Below are 14,768 nucleotides of genomic sequence, written 5' to 3'. Positions count from 1 at the left end.
CTAGACATCTTTTGGCATATTGTTCGGGATCATAAGTATCAACATTAATTCTATACTTAACAGCTTAACTTCTTTGGAGGTCTGATTTTTTATACTATAATCTGTTAACACATCAATAATGTCAATAAAATATATCATCACAATCCTCGTTTTCGCTGTTTTCGCTACGTGCAGACGGTTGACAGCTTTCGCCCTGCAATGTTTCCTCTTCGGCTCGAATGCAGTCATGTATGTCGACTAAGAGCGAATAGCATAGAATCGGCATCACTTGACAATGTGTCTTACAATTTCTTTTCCACTTCCTCCCCAATTTCAATTTTTACTTTTTGCTTTATAAAATTCGTTATAATCTTTATAAGTATGGAAACACTTTTATAATTTCTTTTCTGACGTTTCGCGATCCACGGCAATACCTTTCAAGTCAAATGTGTGTATTTTTGTTTATAGTTAGATGAGAACCAAATACATTGCGCATAACCACAAACTATTGTTGACCTTTCTCAACAGTTTTTCTATACATCCCCAAATATTGTGGTAGAAGAGTTTTGCCTTGCATTTTAACCACATATGGATGATATTACTGTAAAAATGGATGCATAAGTTCGATCTCTTCCGAAGTCAAGCTCTTTATGATAAAAAACTTAAAATGTGCGTGGAGTCCCTACGCGCGGAAGAAGTTATACTTCTTATTGATATTCCAAGAAATGCATATCATTTTGTATGAAAGAAAACTAGCGAGAGGGAAGGATAAAAATGTGGTGGAGTGACCAACACTTTCTTAAATTCACATTTTATAAATTTATTATGCACATTTTATAAAGCAAAGTCCAAATCAATTATCATTTCTGGGTTCTGACGGATTGGTATCTATAATATTTACAATTGGATTATGATAACTAAAATACGATATGAAATGCCTTACATATATTTTATCTCCCTCAAGGAGTACCGGTTGTTCGCTATACTCTACTGGTTCTCCGATAATATCTGTAAAAGCTTGCGAACCTACAGTTCACAACGGTAATAAAGCTTTACCGATGAACAATTTTAAATAAATAGCAATTAAATTCAGTTTTTATACTCTCGCAAACATGTTGCACAGAGTATTAGAGTTTTGTTCACATGACAGTTGTTTGTGTCACCAAGAAATAAAAAAGTTAGATATGGGAATATATATATAAATGATCAGCATGACGAGTGGAGTTGAAATCCGTCTCTCCGTCCGTCCGTGCAAGCGATAACTTGAGTAAAAATTGAGATATCTTAATGAAACTTGGAATTGTTCCTTGGGACCGTGAGAGGGTTGCTTTCGAAAATGGGCAAAATCGGTCCACTGCCACGCCCACAAAATGGCGAAAACCAAAAACACATAATGTGTCATAACTAAGCCATGAATAAAATTATAACAGTAAAATTTGGAATAAAGGATCGAACAAGGGAGGGGCATATTTGGATATACTTTTTTTGGAGATATGGGCGTGGCCCCGCCCCCAAATCGGTTATTTGTTTATATCTCGCATACCAATGAAGCTATATAAACCAAACTTTCTGCAGTCGATTGTCTTACGTACCCCACCAAACACCATGAAAATAGTTGAAATCGGATAATAACCACGCCCACCTCCCATAAAAAGGTTAGGTTGAAAATTACTAAAAGTGGGTTAACTCACTAACGAAAAACGTCTTAAACACTAAATTTCAAAATGGAAAATGGGCGTGGCGTCGCCCACTTATGGGTCAAAAACCATATCTCAAGAACTACTCGGCCGACTTCAATGAAACTTGGTTTGTAATAGTTTCCTAACCTCCCAATTATATGTTGTGAAAATGCCAAATCGCTTTACAACCACGCCTACTTCCTATATACCAGAACTTTGAAGACGATCTGAATCGTTTACTTTACAATATATAAAGTAAGCACTAGTGCAGATATCGGTGCAGAACTTTGCACAAATACTAAGTTTATAGTGTGGCAACCCCATTCTAAAAATCGCCAAAATCGGACCATAGGTTTTCAAGGCGCCATATATCGAACATGAGGACCTCGGTGCTTCTAACCTAATATTAACGTTTCCAACTTTCAATGGAATTTATACAATATCTATGACGAATATGTGGGTCAAATTGTGTATTATATAATATTAATTAAGTTAAATAAATAAATTGCGAGAGTATAAAATGTTCGGTTATACCCGAACTTAGCCCTTCCTTACTTGTTATATTTAAATTTTTATTGAGAAACCCTTTTTTGCCTTTTGTACTGCCGAGAACTCGATAACCGATCAGCGGTTCTACATTGTTGTTTTTGCTTTTCATAAGAAGTTGGTAAATTTCATAAGCTGATTAATATTTTTCAGCAGCGACATCTAGCGTAGCTTTTAATCAAAAGATTCAGCCAATCGCAGACAAGGAATGTATATCGTACGTCTTTGTCGAAGAGTATTCAAAAATGAACATGTATGTTGGCGTCAAAAAGCCACACTTAGTTTTTATGCAGCAAAACATTTAGTTTTTTATTACTCTACATATTTAGAATATTAAATAAGAAAAATGTAATAACACATACAGTCCACTGAACATAAATATGTATGTTCAAATATATTTAACTAGCATACATACATACATACATATAATACATACATTTATATATACAACGTACATATATTTATATGAGGCACGCATGCATCTATATGCAACATGCATGCACTCAACAAACACATTTATATGTATGCACAAGATAACCTATTGGTTATAAAAATACATTTGGGCAATTGCTTGTGTGCATTTGAAATAACCCCTTATCGTGCAACATATAAAATATACATATAGACATACACACATACATATATAATTAGTTCTTAAGATAATTCTAAAATTTGTATATAAGTAAGTAAAAAACCAAAATAAAACTAGAATGAAATAATTTCTCAATAAAGCTAGACTATCATTTATTTTCCCCCACCAGCGGTAAGAAATATTTGACACAGCTAGTTTTAACATTTGGTCCAAACGAGCCTAAGAAAGCAACTCTACCAAATAGTAAAGCCCTGTTATTATTAAAAATACAGGCAAGGAGAAAAACTTGCAATATGTCGAACACTGCGGACTTATTGATGAAACAAAAGGTGCTGCAAGAAGAAATTACAGCACGGTGCCAAAATGATGACGATTTGGAAAACATTGAATTGGCGTGGAACGAATTCGTCAGCAACCATGCAAAGTTGGCAGGAAAAGTGGCGCGGAACCACGAATACTTCGCCAGAAATATGTATGAAACTTTACGGCTGGAATGCAAAGCCGCAAATGAAAGGAAACAAGCTCAAGAGCAGCTCTAAATAGAGCAAGCATCCAAAGGAATGGATATAGGGACAAGAGCATAAAGCCCAGCCGATGATATTGCTAAAAGTCTGTTGTTGCAAGCCATTGAGAAAAGATCAGAAAAAATAAGATCTATCATTGAAGAGGCAAAAGCAAACATGCATATTGTCGACTAAGCTGAACTTGAAAGGTATCAAGACCGGATAAAAAATTTATGGAGCTGCGTGGAGAAAAATATGGACGAATTATCCTATAAATACGGCGTAACGTTCATTAGTATCGAAGCAGACGAATTACCGGTTGAAGTGACTGAAATTGTTCGAATGATAAAAAACAAAAGGAAACTAACATTAAAAAAGCAGAGGAAAAATGGGAACTTCCAAAGATGGAATTGCAGAAATTCTCAGGTGAATTTAGAGAATGGCAATCATTTAAAGAGTTATTCGAAGAGTATGTCCATAATAATAAGGACATTAGTGACTCTAAAAAACTGAGTTATTTGAAGTCATGTCTTCAAGGAGATGCCAGACTGATGGTTAGTCACCTGATAACGGGGTCAGGTGCAAATTACAATACTGCATGGGAGTTAATGACACGCAGGTACGATAACGCACGCAAACAGTTTAACGATAATCTGGAGAGGCTGATAGAGCTACCACCGCTGACGGATGAGTCAGCATATAAAATGAAAAAAGTCTTGGATGCTGTAAATGAATGCATCACTTTAATCAAGAAAAAAGGAACGTTAGAAGACGTTCTAGCCCAACTGGTGTTAAGAAAATTTTCAAGACAACTACTTCGAGAATACGAAAATATAGTTGGAAAACCGACTGATATACAAAATTTGTCGGACGCAATCTCATTTCTGGAGCACCAATACAGTACCCAGAATTCTATGCAAGAATCAAATAAATACTTATCTCGAGGTATTCACCAAATGAAACAAACAAACAAGAAGGAAAAATAAGTTCTCGACAGAATTGTAATTGCTGCCAAATGGCAGGACATGACATCCTTAGATGTGAAAAATTTAAAAAATTAACTGTCGAACGTCGATTAGAGGTAGTGCGCAAAAATCAGCTATGTTTCAGATGCTTAGGACAACACGCACCAAGGAATTGTATCAAAACTTGGAAATGCAGGGTATGTGAAAAATCACACAATACGCTACTACATGAAGACAAACCAAGTCAAAAAATATCATCGAACATGACCAAGCAGAAAACAGCAGATACATTTTTAGCAACCGCAATCATTAAGGTGGGAACGTTAGAACTAAGGGCCTTGATAGACAGCGGTTCGCAGAAAACTTTAATTTCTGAAGAAGCCGTGCAGATGTTAAGATTACCAAAAATAAAAGTAACAACCGAGATAAGCGGCGTCTCAGCAGAATGCGTAGAAGTCTCGCGTCACAAAGTTCAATTAGAAATAAAACCCAGATTTGTTAGCAAGTTTGTAGCAGAAACAGAAGCTCTGGTGCTATCTAAATTTCACAAAGCACTTCCAATAAAAATATTTGAAAAGAAGGCGTATATTTGGAAAAACAAATTACTAGCGGATCCAAATTTCAACAAACCAGGTCGAATTGATGTGGTCATTGGAGCTGATTTATATCCAAAGATAATGAAAGCAGGCATAGTAAGGGGGATGGGGTCATATGTAGAAGTTCACGCAAGTGAGGAAAGTTTCTGATTGCCATTCACTTGGGAGTGGCCAGGAACGATTCTTTTGCATATGACTCAAGCAGCTCACGACTTCCGGTTTTAGACCAAGTATCCCCTGGGTAGCTAACAGACATCCGTTTGGAGGCGATCTAAAGTGAGAAGGCGAAGCCCGCTTGTGCGGTTGTGCGTAGGGCTTGGGACCCACCACATAAAAAAAATCTCCCCAATGAAAACAAACACCGAGCCTCGGATGAGAAACCCCCCTTTTGATGACGACCCCTGCAAACGTACTAAGGATCATGATTTGAGGGCATGCACCTGGAATGTCCGGACTCTTAATTGGGAAGGTGCCTCTGCCCAGCTGGTTGATGTCCTCATACAACTAAAGGCTGACATCACCGCCGTCCAAGAAGTGCGATGGACGGGACAAGGACGGAAGAAGGTGGGTCCTTGTGACATCTACTACAGCGGCCATATAAAGGAGCGCAAATTCGGTGTTGGATTTGTGGTGGGAGAGAGACTACGTCGCCGAGTCCTGGCATTCACCCCGGTGGATGAACGTCTTGCCACAATCCGCATCAAAGCGAGGTTCTTCAACATATCGCTGATTTGCGCCCACGCCCCAACGGAAGAGAAGGACGATGTGACCAAAGATGCTTTCTATGAGCGCCTAGAACGCACCTATGAGCGCTGCCCCCGCCACGATGTCAAAATCGTGCTTGGCGATTTTAACGCCAGGGTGGGTAAAGAAGGTGTCTTTGGCACAACAGTCGGAAAATTCAGCCTCCATGACGAAACATCGCCAAACGGCCTGAGGCTAATCGACTTCGCTGGGGCCCGAAATATGGTTGTCTGTAGTACCAGATTCCAGCATAAAAAAATTCATCAAGCAACGTGGCTGTCCCTTGATCGAAACACGCGCAATCAAATCGATCACGTTGTGATAGACGGAAGACATGTCTCCAGTGTTTTAGACGTGCGTACACTCCGAGGACCAAACATTGACTCGGACCATTATCTAGTAGCAGCAAAGATACGCACTCGCCTCTGTGCAGCAAAGAACGCCCGTCAACAAACACAAGGAAGGTTCGACGTCGAAAAGCTGCAATCACAACCGACAGCCGAACGATTTTCTACTCGACTTGCACCCCTGCTCTCTGAGAGCACTCATCAGCATCTCGATATAAGGGAGCTGTGGAACGGCATCTCAAACTCATTGCATACCGCTGCAGCCGAAACAATTGGTCTCCGGCAACGCCAAAAAACCAGTTGGTACGATGAGAATTGTCGTTCCGCAGTGGAGAGAAAACAGACTGCCTACCTCGCAACGTTGCGATCGACCACAACACGTTCGGGGTGGGATAGATATCGAGAACTGAAGAGGGAAGCGAGACGCATTTGCAGACGTAAAAAAAAGAGGCCGAAATGCGTGAGTATGAAAAGCTTGAAAAGCTGGCCGACATGGGTAATGCTCGAAAATTTTATGAAAAGATGAGGCGATTAACAGAAGGTTTCAAGACCGGAGCATTATCATGTAGGGACCGAGAAGGTAATCTGGTATCGGATGTCCAGAGCACACTGGGATTATGGAGGGAACACTTCTCCGACCTGCTCAATGGCAGTGAAAGTACAACACCAGGAGATGGCGAACCCGATTCCCCAATCGATGACGATGGAATAGATGTTCCATTACCCGACCATGAAGAAATTCGAATAGCAATTACCCGCTTGAAGAACAACAAAGCGGCGGGGGCCGATGGATTACCGGCCGAGCTATTCAAATACGGCGGCGAAGAACCGATAAGGTGCATGCATCAGCTTCTTTGTAGAATATGGTCGGAAGAAAGCATGCCTGACGATTGGAATCTTAGTGTGCTCTGCCCAATCCATAAGAAGGGAGACCCCACAATCTGCGCCAACTACCGTGGTATAAGTCTCCTCAATATCGCATATAAGGTTTTGTCGAGCGTATTGTGTGAAAGACTAAAGCCCACCGTCAACGAACTGATTGGACCTTATCAGTGTGGCTTTAGACCTGGAAAATCCACAATGGACCAGATATTCACCATGCGCCAAATCTTGGAAAAGACCCGAGAGAGAAGAATCGATACTCACCATCTTTTTATCGATTTTAAAGCTGCCTTCGATAGCACGAAAAGGAGCTGCCTTTATGCCGCGATGTCTGAATTTGGTATCCCTGCAAAACTAATACGGCTATGTAAGCTGACGTTGAGCAACACCAAAAGCTCCGTCAGGATCGGGAAGGACCTCTCCGAGCCGTTCGATACCAAACGAGGCTTCAGACAGGGTGACTCACTATCGTGCGACTTCTTCAATCTATTGCTGGAAAAAATAATACGAGCTGCAGAACTAAATAGAGAGGGTACAATCTTCTACAAGAGTGTACAGCTCCTGGCGTATGCCGATGATATTGATATCATCGGAAGCAACAACCGCGCCGTTTGTTCTGCGTTTTCCAGACTAGATAAAGAAGCGAAGCGTATGGGTCTGGTGGTGAATGAGGACAAGACGAAATATCTCCTGTCATCAAACAAACAGTGAGCGCACTCGCGTCTTGGCTCCCACGTCACTGTTGACAGTCATAACTTTGAAGTTGTAGATAATTTCGTTTATCTGGGAACCAGCATTAACAACACCAACAATGTCAGCCTTGAAATCCAACGCAGAATCACTCTTGCCAACAGGTGCTACTTTGGACTGAGTGGGCAATTGAAAAGTAAAGTCCTCTCCCGACGAACCAAAATCAAACTCTATAAGTCGCTCATTATTCCCGTCCTGATGTATGGCGCTGAAGCGTGGACGATGACAACATCTGATGAGACGACTCTTGGGGTTTTCGAGAGAAAGGTTTTGCGCAAGATTTATGGTCCTCTAAACATTGGCAACGGCGAATACCGCAGACGATGGAACGATGAGCTGTACGATTTATACGACGACATTGACATAGTTCAGCGAATAAAAAGACAGCGGCTACGCTGGCTAGGTCATGTTGTACGGATGGAAGAAAACACTCCAGCTCTGAAAGTATTCGATGCAGTACCCGCTGGAGGAAGCCGCGGAAGAGGACGACCTCCACTCCGGTGGAAAGACAAGTGCAAAGTGACCTGGCTTCACTTGGTGTTTCCAGTTGGCGCCAAAAAGCAAAAAGGAGGAATGAGTGGCGCGCTCTGGTGGATTCGGCTATAATCGCTTAAAGCGGTTCCTACGCCAAATATATATATATAGTAAAAGCTGATGGATTATTAGGACAGGCCACAATGCTGGGTTGGATTGTGTCTGGGAATATTGAAAGATCCAGAAGCAAAGAGGTAATAGCAGCACTGACAACGCTTAAACTAGAGGAATTAGAAAGATTCTGGGAAATGGAAGAAGATGAAGAGGAGCCTAAACCAGAAGATGACATATGCGAACAAAATTATATACACGTGATTTAACAGATAGACGATTTGTTGTGGCCATACCATTTAAAAAGAAGAAAGAACTTGGAGAATCGAGGAAGACAGCGGTTGCACGACTTATCAGTATGGAAAAGAAATTTGATGCGAGAGAGGATCTAAAAGACGATTACAAAAAGTTCATGCGGGAGTATCAAGAGATGGGACACATGAAGGAAGTAGAAAAGATGGGTCAAGGTAAATATTACTTGCCCCATCAAGCAGTAATTAAAAAGGAAAGCACAACAACAAAATTAAGAGTGGTCTTTGACCCATCTGCAAAAACAACAAATGGATATAGTTTGAACGACGTAATGCTAATCGGGCCAAGATTACAAAAAGACATTGTAGATATCATCGTAAAATGGCGTATGTGGCGTTATTTTTTTTGTAGAGAGAGCTTTCAACCTATACGGACGTGTATTTTATGCGCTCCGTGATTATTCTCTAAAACCTAAAATTAAAATAAAATAAGTAAAAAACAAAACAACTTAAACAGTGCATTAAGCAAAGCGTTAGTCAATAACGCCGAAATTGTTAGCAAAACAAAAAAAAATCACAAAAATAAAAGTGTACAAACAATAATAAATACAAAATAACAAATTCTAAGTGCGAGAAAATAAACAATAAACAATAAGATGAGCGCTGCGCAGCCTCACCAACAAGGCCGTAGGCATTTTCTGAATGCCTACTTTAGCTTTGTCGAGCCTGCAAAACCAGCTCCTACCAACAAACAAGGCAAAGGCGCGAAGGATGAGACATCTCAGCGATCAACGGAGCAGCACCCTAAGCAGAGCTTAGCAACAACAATAGTAGCAGAGAACGGCAGCCAACAACGGCCAGCAACAAACACGAACGCATCAACATATAAGCAGGTACCTGCAAGCGAGCAGACAGCGAAGAAAACGCAAGGTGAGAATGCACAAATCAAAAAAGGTCCATCTGTTCAGATTGGCATTGACCGCTACGTCAATATTAAAAGGAAATTAAGTCCTGTGAAGTCAGCGGTCAATCCTAAAAAAATTTCTAGGCGGCACGCCAACCAAGAATAAACCTGACGTTTTAAATGGCAACAGATTTGCCGTACTAAGCAATGGTTCTGATGATGATGCGAAGGGTACCACCAATGCCAAACCGCGTATGCCAAACCGCCCCCAATATATTTGCGCGAGCGTAGCTCAAATACTCTTGTTGCTAAATTAAGCGAAATTGTAGGTACAAAAAACTTTCATATAGTGCCTTTAAAAAAGGCAATGTAGATGAAACGAAAATACAGACATACACTGAGAAAAGTTTTATGGATGTTGTAAAGTTTTTGTCGGATAAAAACAAAAATTATTATTCCTATCAGTTGAAGAGCTCAAAGGGCCTAGCTGTAGTAATTAAAGGTATAGAGTCATCTGTAGACTCTAGTGAAATCAAAGAAGCTCTTGAAGAATGTGGCTTTGAAGTTAAAACTGTCGTAAACATCTTTAACAGAAACAAAGTACCACAACCAATGTTTAGAATTGAATTGATGCCGAATTCTAACCAGCTTAAAAAGAACGAAGTGTATCCAATATATAATTTAAAATATTTGCTGCACCGTAGAGTAACCGTAGAAGAACCACACAAAAGAAACGGTCCGGTACAATGCACCAACTGCCAAGAGTATGGGCATACCAAATCTTATTGCACTCTACGCAGTGTTTGTGTGGTATGTGGAGATTTACATCCCACTTCAAAATGTATCCTCAAGAAAGAGGATTTAAACAAAAAATGCAGCAACTGTGGAGGAAGTCACACTGCCAACTACAGGGGTTGTCCTGTTTATAAAGATTTGAAATCGAAGTTGTCACAGGGAATTCAAGCACGACGTAACCAAATGTTACATACTCCCCGTACTGACATTATAGATATCACAGACCATATTCCGAAATCTAGTAATATTAAAAATAATACTGTACAAGGGAGCTATGCCAATGTTGTAAAAGGCAATAATGTACAAATGCAACCACCGCAAAATCCTCCAAATAGTGGTATTGAAAATATGATTCTAAATCTGACTCAATGTATGACACAATTCATGTCTACGATGCAAAACATGATCCAAGATTTAATAAAATCACAAAACCAAATGCTGCAAACCTTATTAAGTAAAAAATGAGCATACTAAACATTTGTATATGGAACGCTAACGGTGTTAACCAACATAAACTAGAGATAATTAGATTTCTGTCTGAAAAAAATATAGATGTAATGTTAATATCAGAGACTCATCTGACAAACAAAAACAATTTTAAAATACCGGGATTTAGACTGTATGTTACAAATCACCCGGATGGAAAAGCACATGGCGGAACGGCAGTATTGGTTAGAAATCGGTTAAACCACTTTACTCTGGGTTCTCATGCTACAGCACAGTTACAAGCTACAACAATATCGTTAAAAAATCGTGGTTGTGATTTAAATCTATCGGCTTTATACTGCCCACCTCGTTTTAAAATTACAGATAGCGAATTTAAAGATTTCTTTGGAACGCTAGGTCATAGATTTCTAGCATGTGGAGATTATAATGCAAAACACATGTACTGGGGGTCACGTCTTAATAATCCGAAAGGACGCCAGTTGTACCAAACCATTATGAACCACAATAACCTTGATATAATATCTCCTGGTAAGCCTACATACTGGCCCAGTGATCGTAACAAAATACCAGATTTAATTGATTTCGCTGTAACCAAAAATATAGATAGATCACTTGTGACAGTTGATACATGTACAGACTTATCTTCAGATCATTCACCTGTACTAATAAAGTTGTGTGAAGAACCCATATTCGTTGAGCCAAAGGTGGGTCTAACATCTCACAAAACGAACTGGTTAAAATACAAAAAATATATGAGTAGCCACATTAATATTGATGTAAAAATAGATACAGAAAAAGATATTGATGAAGGTATAAGAGAATTTAATGATGTAATATCAAATGCAGCTGTCATAGCAACACCAAACATAAGCAATAAACCGATTATCCGCAGAAAACTCACTAATAATGAAATAGAAAAGCTTGTAAATGAAAAAAGGCGAGCTAGACGTGAATGGCAGTTAAATCGCTCCCCTTCTACTCAGCTGCAACTAAAATATGCTGTACGAAAACTAAAAACAGCGCTTAAACGTGAGGAAGAATACCACACTCACAATTATATAAAGAAACTGTGTCCAAATTCAAACAAAGGAAATTCTCTTTGGAAAGCCCAAAAGTCAATGAAGCCTCCAGTCGACTCCAACTTGCCTATAAGAGGCTTGGGTGGAAACTGGACAAGAAGTGACGAGGATAAGGCAAATTGTTTCGCAAATCACCTAGAAAAGGTATTTCAACCTAATTGCCAAAAAACAGCTTTAAGCTGCCAATCATCTCCAATAGCGCTAACGAGTCGCTTGGGTCTATTCAAACGTCATCTTCTGAAATTATTAAAATCATAAAAGAGCTGAATCCTAAAAAGTCGGCAGGACACGATAAAATTACTCCAAAAATGCTAATTGAGTTACCAAATATTGCTTTAACAGTGCTCTCCTTGCTCTTTAACGCTATTCTCAGTTTCGGGTACTATCCAAGTTCATGGAAAAAGTCGCAGATCATCATGATAGAGAAAACAGGTAAAGACTTGACACATCCGTCTTCATACAGACCAATCAGTCTTCTACCCTGTCTTTCTAAAATATTTGATAAAGTGTTACTACCAAAGATGTCTCCTTTCCTCCTTGAAAATAATGTAATACCAACGCACCAATTCGGTTTTGTGCAAAACATGGCACTGTAGAACAAGTAAATAGAATTACTAACGAAATCAGAAGGGCGTTCGAGTATAGAGAGTACTGTTCTGCTATATTTCTAGATGTGGCTCAGGCGTTCGATAAAGTGTGGCATGACGGGCTTTTATATAAGATTAAAAAAAGCTTACCTCTCGAAATGCATAAAACCTTGGAGTCTTATTTAAAAAATAGAAAGTTTACTGTCAAAGTAGGAGACTTCATATCTGAAGAACGACCAATAAAAGCTGGTGTACCTCAGGGCAGTGTTTTAGGGCCAACTCTATAGATAATATATACAGCAGACCTTCCAACAGCTAGTAATATTTTGACATCAACTTTTTCGGATGACACAGCTTTAGTGAGCCGAAACAAATGCCCAATTATAGCATCAAAAGTATTAGGAGCGCATTTGATTTTTGTCGAAGAATGGCTAGCAAACTGGCGTATACATGTAAACGAACAGAAGTGCAAGCATGTTACATTTTCTCTAAGACCAAAAACGTGTCCGGCAGTTAAAATGAACAATATTTTATTACCCCAAGCGACTGAAGTAACATATCTTGGTATTCACTTGGATAGAAGGCTCACGTGGAGAAAACACATATCGTGCAAAATAGCCTGCATGAAGATAAGAGCAGCACATTTAAATTGGCTTTTAAATAAAAATTCAAAACTTAGCCTAGACAACAAAGTTCTATTATACAACGCGGTCATAAAGCCGATTTGGATGTACGGCATCCAACTGTGGGGTACGACCTGTGCAACCAATATCGATATAATTCAGAGATTCCAATCAAAAATGCTTAGAACAATCACGTGCTCACCATGGTATATGCGTAATGAAAATATCCATAAAGATCTTGGTATTCTCATGGTAAAGAAAGAAGTAGAGAACAGCAGAAATAAATATTTGTCCAAACTCCGCGATCACCCAAACCCATTGGCTAATGCTTCATTACATTCTTGTAATCAATCACGTCTAAAAAGAAGAGATATGCCAGCACACTTAGGAGCAACGTTTCACCAAAACAACTCAATCAATTGGTTGAGCTTGTCTAGTTTTAATTAGAATTAAGATTTTATAACTTATTGTTAGGCTCCAAAGAGCAGATTCAATAAATAAAGAATTATATGAAAAAAAAAAAAATGTGATGAGTGCTGACGTCGAAAAGATGTATCGACAAATAAAAGTCAGAGAGGAAGATCAGGAATACCAGTATATTCTATGGAGAGAAAATCCGCAGGAGAAAATAAAAGAGTTTAAACTTACAACAGTCACATATGGCACAGCAGCAGCACCATTTTTAGCAGTAAGAACGTTACACGAGATTGGGAACATTTACTGCAAAGACAATAAAAACGTACATGATATCATAAAGAACGATTTTTACATGGACGATCTCATGACAGGAGGTCACACTATTCAAGACTGTAAAGAATTACGCGAGAAACTAATGCAAACTTTACAGTGTGCAGGATTTCATTTGAGAAAATGGTTATCAAATAATCCTGAAATATTTGATGAATATACACAGGAGACAAATGAAATTATTCAAATCGAAGAAACGGATTCACTAAAAACATTGGGATTACAATAGGAACCAAAACGCGATCTTTTTAAGTTCAAGGCAGCAACACAACAGATAGAAAAAATAACCAAACGGACAATATTATCACAATTGGCCAAAATATTTGATCCACTTGGATGGCTTGCACCAGTAACAATTGTAGGCAGATGCTTTATGCAAAAACTTTGGTCGGCTGGTGGATCTTGGGACGAGCCATTAAACAAAGAGTTAGAAGAAGAGTGGCTGTAATTCGCTAAACAATTGGATGCATTAGATGAAATAACTATTCCACGCTGGAGGGGTACAAATAGCAACACCAAGTTGGAATTGCACGCATTTGGAGACGCATCTGATAAAGCATATGCAGCAGTAATATATGCAAAAGTGGGACAGCAAGTGACACTGTTGCTAGCCAAAAGCAAAGTGAACCCTATTAAAAATAGAAAAACAATACCCAAATTAGAACTTTGCGGTGCACATCTACTGGCTATTATATTTAATAGAGTCAAGAAGACATTGAATTTGCAATGTAAAATGTACGCATGGAGTGATTCAATGGTTACACTGGCATGGATCCAAAATAAAAACAACAAAGAGAAGTTTATACGCACCAGAGTAAACTATATTAATGAAATGATTCCGGAAGCCGAATGGAAGTATGTAAAATCGAGTGAAAATCCAGCAGATGTTGCATCAAGAGGGACATCACCTGATTGTTACAACATAAGCTATGGTTGCAAGGACCGTCGTGGCTTCAATTAAATGCAGATCACTGGCCGAAAGGGATAGAAGAAAAAATTATTACTACAACTACAACAAGAAGAGAGAAGATTCTCTTCAATAATACAAAAGTTTTCAGACCTAGGAAAACTAATTAGAGTAATGGCATATGTGATACGATTCACTAATAAAATTCGAGGAAAAACAATAAAAGCGGATTATTTAACAGTAGACGAGATGCAATTAGC

At 39.0% G+C, this 14,768-nt stretch overlaps 1 pseudogene; it reads right to left on the bottom strand.

Annotated features, from left to right (window-relative positions):
* LOC128923477 (phosphatidylinositol 5-phosphate 4-kinase type-2 beta-like) lies at positions 1-637 on the bottom strand (annotated as a pseudogene).
* Between the last annotated feature and the right edge of the window lie 14,131 nt (positions 638-14,768).

The sequence above is a fragment of the Zeugodacus cucurbitae genome, chromosome Y, assembly GCF_028554725.1.
Source record: "Zeugodacus cucurbitae isolate PBARC_wt_2022May chromosome Y, idZeuCucr1.2, whole genome shotgun sequence".
NCBI classification, from domain to species: Eukaryota; Metazoa; Arthropoda; class Insecta; order Diptera; family Tephritidae; genus Zeugodacus; species Zeugodacus cucurbitae.
Note: the sequence above shows the minus strand (reverse complement) of the source record. Positions and strands in the feature narration are given on the sequence as shown.